We start from the raw sequence: 8,579 nt of genomic DNA on the forward strand, positions 1-8,579 counted from the left end.
ATTTCCAGAACATTTTATCCACTGACATGTTACCGCAGACAACATGTCTTTGGGGGGTTCTGGTCATGGTGCAGGAGGAACGAATCTGACTAGGAACCACGAGTTTGCAGGTTTGATCCCTGTCCTCTCTCAGTGGATTAAAGATCCAGTGTTGCTGTGAGCTGTGGTGTAGGTTGCAGGCTCAGCTTGGATCTGGCGTTGCTGTGGCTGTGGTGTAGGCTGGCAGCTGTAGCTCCGATTGGACCCCTAGCAGCCTGAGGACCTCCATATGCTGCAAGTTTGGCCCAAAAAAGCCAAAAGAAAAAAAACAAAACACCCCCCCCCCAAAAAAAAACATGTCTTCAGAACAAGAGACCCACTTTATGGTGAAAAAGGGAGTAGCAGTGGGTTCATGACTGGTCTCTCCATGTATCCCACACCCAAAGTAAGTTGACCGGATAATATAAAGGAGTAGCCTGTTGAAAACCAGTTAAGGCAAAGCTAGGGGACAACATTTGCTAGAGTTGTGGCACAGCCCTCCAGGTGGTAAGACACTTTGAACTCATGACCAGTATATGGTACTAGTCCCCAAAAGCTAACAAAAAGGAATTCGGGAACCAAGGGATGGAAGTAGAAGTGGCCCCTTTCACTGTTATACCCAGTGACCCCCTTGAGGAATTTATGCTTTTGTTCCTGAAGCTCTGGACTCTTTTATGTGGGTGTTCTGGTTTCCAGGGAGGTAGCACTGCTAGGGTGCACGGGAAGAGTCCACGGACCTGGAAGCTGTGCTTGCTACTTGGATGCTTTAGTCCCCTCAGGCCAGGGGAAAAAGGAAGGATTGAAAGTATAGTAACGCCCATTACCTCAAGGAGCCTGGATTGCTCCTCCTGGATCGCAGGGAACCCAGGGGATTCACTGGGATCTAGCCTAGGACTTCCATGCTTGGTAAAGCAGTAATTGGACAGCGATAGCAATTACAACTCCATTGGGTCAGGTCGCCCAAGAGCTTCAGACCCTCTCCCAGGTATGAAGATTGCACAGTCAAGGCAACCAGTCCAGGAGATCCCGGTGTGGCTCAGTGGAAATGAACCCGACCAGTATCCATGAGGATGTGGATTCGATCCCTGGACTCACTCAGTGGGTTAAGTATCCAGCATTGCCATGAGCTGTGGCACAGGTCGCAGATGCGGCTCGGATCCTGCGTTGCTGTTGCTGTGGCATAGGTTAGCAGCTGCAGCTCCAATTTGACCCCTAGCCTGGGGACCTCCATATGCCGCAGGTGCAGCCCTAAACACACACACACACACACACATACACACACACACACACACACATACACACACTCCCAGACATGGAAACAACCTAAATATCCACTGACAGATAACTGGATTAAGAAGATGTGGTACATATACACAATGGAATACTACTCAGCTGTAAAAAAGAACGAAATAATGCCATTTGCAGCAACATGGATGCAACTAGAAATTCTCATATTAAGTGAAGTAGGCTAGAAAAAGACAAATACCATATGACACCACATATCTGGAATCTAAAATATGGCACAAATGAACCTACCTACAGAACAGAAACAGACACGCAGACATAGAGAACAGATTTGTGCTTACCAAGGGGGAGGGAGGGAGTGGGATGGACTGGGAGTTTGGGGTTAGTAGATACAAACTATTACATTTAGTATGGCTAAGCAATGAGGTTATACTGTACAGCACAGGGAACTGTGGCCGATCTCTTGGGAAAGAACATGATGGAGGATGATATGAGAAAAAAAATGTATGTAAGTGTGTGACAGCAGATAATGGTGCATCATTGTAAATCAACCATACTTTAATAAAAGGAAAAAGAAAAAATGTACTTTCAGCGCATCCCCCCCCCCAAAAAAAATCTTACATAGGTTACAGCTGTGGCTCAGATTAAATCCCTGGCCCAAGAATTTCCATATGCCACAGATGTGGCCATAAGAAAAAAAAACAAAAACAAAAACAACCTATTATTTTGGAGGAGGGCCGCCTAGCGACATATGGAGTTCCCTGGCCAGGGATCAGATCAGAGCTGCAGTTGTGACCTACATCACAGCTGTGGCAATGCCAGATCCTTAACCCACTGTGCCAGGCTGGGGATTGAACCTGCTCCAGAGATGCTCCCAATCTCACTGTGTCACTTTGGGAACTCCAAAACCTGTATTTTTAAAACCATCAATGTAATAAAAGACAAAGAAAATATATGGAATGTTCCAGATAAAAGGCTAAAAAGACAAGATCACTAAATGAGATATCTGATCATAAAATAGATCTTGACCTATAGGGAAAAAATGGTGTAAATGGTATTATTGAATCAACTTACCAAACTGGATCTAGATGGTCACTTAGATAAAAGTATTGTGTCTGTGCTAACTTCATGCCAAGTTAATAACTGTACTCTAAGTGATGTAAGAGAATATCCCGATTCCTTTTTCTAGAAGGAATATACATTAAGGTATATGGGGGGGGTCCATTATATATGTAGCTTACTCTCAAGCAGTTCAGGAAAAAACTCCACTCTGTGTGTGTGCGTGTGTGTGTGTTTACAGAGAGAGAAAATGATACAGGAAATAAGATAAAATGTTAATAATAAGATAAATCTGGGTAAAGAGTATATGGATAGGAATTCCTTTGTGGGGCAGGGGTTAAGGGTCTGGCATTGCCATTGAGCTTCAGGTTTTTGATCCCTGGCCTGAACCACATGTCATGGTTGCTGCCAAAAGGGGGAGAGGTATGTGGACCTTTTTTGCACTATTCTGATTCTTGCCACTTTTCTATAAATTTGAAATTATTTCCAAGTAAAAAGTTTTTTTTTTTATAAAGGGGGGGACTGAATAACCCCTGAAAACATAGAAATTGTCTATTATACTAACCCTGTGAGGCAGGTATTATTATTTCCATTTTAACAAAGGAAGAAAATGTGGTTTAAAATGTTAGGTAACTTGCATAAGGTGATACAATTAGTAAGTGTCAGAACTAGAAATTATACCTAGATTCTCCTAACCCAAGCCTTTTCTTTTTCTACTTCTTGTCTTTCTTTTCTTTTTTTAATAGCAGGAAGAACATGGATTTAATTGGTCATCACAGACAAATCCCAGATGTCTTATGATCAAAAAGCTTTTGCTGTCTTGATGCTTCAAACTTGCTTCCCAGGAAGCCCCTTGAATTTCAGGTTCATTAATTTTTCCAACCCATCCCATGGAGAAGGGATGCCAGAGAAGGCGCGGGGGGCGGGGCACAGAGGAGAATTAGAAACAAAGTGACCAAGACCAGGGAAGCCACCAGGGGAAGGACCACAGTGGGGCGGAATGATCCGCTGGCAGCAGTGGGGCCTGGACAGGGGTCCTTCCTGTCTGGTTTAGGATGCGAAGATGCTTTGAGGACATTTGGCCAGAGGGAGCAGATGTGTTAGCCGGTTCTTGGATCACAACCACTTTTTTGCCCAGAGAGGAAGAGGATCATCTGCCGTAAAATTACAACAGCAGCCTTGAGAGGAGAAAGCTGTTGTTACGTCTGGACAGGGCAGTCAGAGGCTCTGTGCCGGCCCCTTCACAAAAAGACCGTAGACTGCATAGCTTATAAACAACGAACACTTATTTCTCACGGTTCCAGAGGCTGGGAAGTTCAACATCAAGGTGCTAGAGAGGACCCACTTCCTGGTTCATACACAGCCGGCCTCTCACTGTGCTTTCACTGGGTGGAAGAGACAAGGGAGCTCTCCAGGGCCTCTTTTACAAAGACGCGAATCCCATCTTTGTGACCTAATCACTTCCGAAGGTCTCATCTCCTACTACTAATCCGTATTGGGGATTAGGGTTGAACATAGGAATTTCAGAGAGACACACAAATTCAGTCTCTAGCAGCAACCATCTTGCAAACACTTGGATGTGGCCTCTATGGGATTTTCCTGAGATTCATGCCGAGAGGAGCCATTGCTCACATGCCTTGGGACGGCTGGGGTTATGTGAGGAGGCTCCCCTTTTGGCTCTTTGGCACTTTAGGAAGATGAAAATGAAGCAAGTTAGCAAGACAGCATCTGTGTGCCAAGGGAAAATGGGAACACAGTGACCCAGGCCTGTCCAGCCTGATGGATGAGACCTCAGGCAGTTGCTAAGGAGACGCATGCTTGGGGTGGTATAGGAGCTGCACTGGGGAGTTTCTGAAGGTCCAGGAACCCCTATGATATGCAGGGAGCTCCATCTGCCAATCTTCATTCTGTCTGCGACCTGCTGGCCGAGGCAGATAGACCCCTCTAGGTATTTGGTGGCTGCCATAGAATGTATATTTTGAATATGCATGGAAATTGGAGTAAGACCATCACCCCGGCCACTGAGCAGTTTCCTTGGGTTCTGATCTCTCTACTGTCCCCTGAAAATCTATGTGCAAATCAGGTTCCTCATAGGAGTCAGGGTCAAGTGGAAAACAGGTGGAACTCTCAAAAAAGGTTTAAGTGAAAGGCTTTTTTTTTTTTTTTTCTTTTTTGGCCTCCTTGCAGCATGTGGAATTCCCCAGGCCAGGAATCAGATCCAAGCCACAGTTGCGACATAAGCCGAAGTTGGGGCCTAAGCTGCAGCTGCAGCCACACAGGATCCTTAACCTGCTGTGCTGGGCCAGGGACTGAACCTGCATCCCAGTGCTCCCAAGATGCCACTGATCCTGTTGTGTTACAGCGGGAACTCCGTGAAAGACTCTTTTTTTTTTTTTTTTGGTCTTTTTGCCATTTCTAGGGCTGCTCCTGCGTCATATGGAAGTTCCCAGGCTAGGGGTCGAATCAGAGCTACGCCAGAGCCACAGCAATACGGAATTCGAGCCGCATCTTCGACCTACACCACAGCTCATGGCAACACCGGATCCTTAACCCACTGAGCAAAGCCAGGGATTGAACCTGCAACCTCATGGTTCCTAGTCAGATTTGTTAACCACTGTGCTACGACGGGACCTCCTGAAAGACATGTTTTGAAGGGCCTGTTGGTAGAGGCATAGGCAGGATGTGGGGATCATGATGGATGGTGAGGAGGCCGTCATCACCGCCCGAGGCCTGGAGGAGGGCGAGGCCCGGAGACGGGAGCCTGTCCACTGATGGCCTCCTGCCGAGAGCAGAGCAGAAGGTGGACTGGGGGGCAAACAAAGATGACGAGGACACCTTGACCTTCAGGGCCCGGGCGCAGTCCCAGTGCCTTCCGGGGAACTTCACACACCTGGGGGTGAAAGAGGATGACAGAGAAGATGGAAGAAGGACTTAACCCAGGAGGGAACCAAGGCATTCACGTATCCAGACCGTGCGCTGAGCACATTCAGAAGCTGACCGTCTTCCAGGGGTGCTGAGCATGAGCCCAGGGTTATGGGGGGAGGTGCTGGGTTTTCCCCGAGGAGGGGACCCAGGGGTCCTTGTCGACAGTCTCCCTTCGTGCTCCGAGTGTCCAATTAGAGGGAAAAGCCAGCATTAGAAATGCGCCAACCCATCTTCCTTTTTCAATTCTAACACTTCTCTCCACCGTGTGAAAGACAACAGCTGTTTGGAGAGCAGGTGGGTGCCCACGACAAACATCTCTTTTGGCAGAAGAAGTGCTACAAAAAGCTAAAGAGGGAGTTCCCGTTGTGGCTCAGTGGGTTAAGAACCCACTGCTGTCTCTGTGAGGAGGCAAGTGTGATCCCTGGCCTCGCTCAGTGGGTTAAGGATCCAGCATTGCCATGAGCTGTGGTGTAGATCGCAGACCTGGCCGGGATCCCACATGGCTATGGCTGTGGTGTGGGCTGGCAGTGGCAGCTCCAATTGACCCCTAGTCTGGGAACTTCCCTGTGCTGCAGGTGTGGCCACTAAAAAGAAAAAAAAAAGAAGCCCATGCCCTCAAAATGATCATCACGTGTTTGCTAACATTTACTGAGAATGCACCACGTACCAGACACTGGTCTTCTTCCTGCAGGTCCTCCGTCCAACCCTAGGAAACGGGTACCATTATGGAGCCTCCAAATTCGTACGGGGAAGCCCTAACCCCACTGTGTGGCTGTATTTGGAGATGGAGCACTTAGGGAAATAAGGCTAAATGAAGTCATAGGGTGAGGCCCTGACCTGATAGGGTTACTGTCTTTGTAAGAAGAGACACCAGAGAGCTTGCCCTTCCCCCCCAACACATGCACTGAGGAAAGGCCACGTGAGCACATGCAAGAAGGTGGCCGCCTACAAGCCAGGAAGAGGCTCTCATCAGAAATCCAATTTTTTTTTTTTTTTTTTTAGGGCCACACTCATGGCATATGGAGGTTCCCAGGCTAGGGGGCTAATTGGAGCTGTAGTCTCCGGCCTATACCACAGCCACAGCCATGCAGGATCCCAGCTGTGTCTGCGACCTGCACCACAGCTCAAGGCAACGCTGGATCCATAACCCACTGACTGAGGCCAGGGATCGAACCCGTAGCCTCATGGTTCCTAGTTGGATTTAGTAACCACTGAGCCACAACGGGAATTCCGGGGCTTTTCTTAAGTCCCCCTATTTACCTTTGACTTTGAGCTCGTCACCTTGCAGGGTCCTGCTTTGCTTAGAGGAAGGGGGTGGGTGGAAATAGACCAGGGACCATAAACTTCATTGTCAACAGGGGTCAGGCAGGTAATAGAAACAAGGCTGGCCGGGTGAGCACCGTGGCACACCGGAGAGGGTGGCCCTCTCTAGAGAAAGGGCAGCCCTAGTCGGCTTCCACCAATGGCTGGCCAAGGGGTTACAGCCTTTCAAAACAAACATGGAAATCTGGATCTTTGGGGGCCACGTCCTGGTTTTTCAAATAGTGGTAACAAATTCCATCACAACAGAGTGTGCAGATGTACCCACGGGCCATGTTGGTGGACAGGCTCCCTCTGAACTGGATGATTTTTTTACCCTCCTTCTCCTCCTTCCTCTTCCCTTGGTCCTGCTTCTCTGCTTTTGCAGTTTTCCCCTTGCCTTCAGGACGATGAGAGCCATCACGATCCAGAAGTGTTACCAGATACAGGCCGTGCAAAGAACACCGTGCAGACTCGGATGAGCCCTGTCACCCTCAGCCCATTTCCTCTTCCGAAAATCAGCCCAGTGATGCCCCCCTTGAAGGAGCTGTGGGAGGATGAAATAAGGCCACGCATGAGGAAGCCGCTGGCAGGTGATGCGTTAGCTGTGTGTCCAGCTCCTGCTGCGCTCGAGGCCCTGTGCTTACATGCAGCATCAGGGGTCTCAGTTTCCGTGTGAGCTCCTTAGGCACAGGGTCCTGATGGCTTCGTTGGCTGTGACATGCTTGACAGAGAAACGATGGGCCAAGTCCTAAAAGGCAGCAGAGGGGGATCTGGAGCGTCCAGGGGCCTGGCTGGGAGGTGGAGACTCTGTCAGGGATGAGAGAGCAGTGAATTCACCCTGGAAGACAGGAACCAAGCCGCCTCCCCAGCAAAGGGCTTGGGAGGCATACTTAGTCACAGTGTAATAACGCACTGCAAGTTCCCCTCGTGCTTAATAGCTGCCTGTAAAAGATCCAGTGGGTCCTTTTTAGTCGTGGCTAATGATGGTTAAAACTCTCCAGGCTGCCCCAAAATACTCTCAGGGAGGTTCCCCCAGGAGGTGGGTATTTACTGAGCTGCAGATTAAGGCACAGTGTATGTACTTTGTATCATCTTTCACCAAAGCCTTTATCACTGTGGGGGTTTTTTTGGCTGTTGGTGGCTTTTTTTTTTTTTTTTTTAAATGCGAGCTGATTATGTATGTTCCAAGGCCATGACTCAAGCGAGCTGTTTGCCAGCTGGGAAGGAGACAGAGTCGATTTTCAGGGGCCAGCCCTCCCTCTGCAGAGCCGGAGAGGCGTCACCGAGGAGGGGAAATGAAAAAGAAGGAGGCAGATATCCGCTGGGGACAGCTCTGGGGGGTGGGGGTGGGGGGCTGCTCCGGGGAGGACTCTGGCCTGGAGAATAGGTGGGTTCAAGGCAGTGGAGGTGGAGGAAAGACGGTGGGAAGGGAGGGGGGCAGGGAGAATGGGGGGGCAGAGAGAGACTCCCCTGGAGGCGGAGGCCAGCGGAGACCTCCTTGCCAAGAAGCTGAAGAGGTTCTCCCCACCCCCCACCCCACCCCTCCACCTTAAAGGGGGGAGGGCACAGAGCCGGAGGGAGGACCTGGGTGAACTGAAACCCTGGATTAAAGCTAAATCCACTCTGGTGGATCAAGAAAAAGCTTAAAGCTTCTGACCTTGGGAAGAACTTTCGGCCACAAGAGCCAAGAGATCCGCAAGTGCATTTTCAGATGAGCTGGTGGGGAGGCCTTTGGAGCAGAGAAGAGGGCTCACTGGCTTTGGGGCTCAGCGCTGCCATGAACTGGCTGGATGATCTGGGCAGGCCCCACCCCACTCAGGCTTGGCCTACAAAACAAAGGGGTTGGATTAGATCCCTGGTTCTAAACCTCCGCTGCACATTAGAAGCACCCACAGAGCTACTACAAATTCTGTTACCTGGGCGACAGCTCAGACCAGTTCAATCAGAATCTTTCCAAGGGCAGGTCCAGGCTTCATTTTATCCCATAAACTAGAACACTGTACGGACCCAGGTTCAAGAGCCATGGTCTC

Source organism: Phacochoerus africanus, chromosome 11 (genome assembly GCF_016906955.1).
Source record: "Phacochoerus africanus isolate WHEZ1 chromosome 11, ROS_Pafr_v1, whole genome shotgun sequence".
Taxonomy (NCBI): Eukaryota; Metazoa; Chordata; class Mammalia; order Artiodactyla; family Suidae; genus Phacochoerus; species Phacochoerus africanus.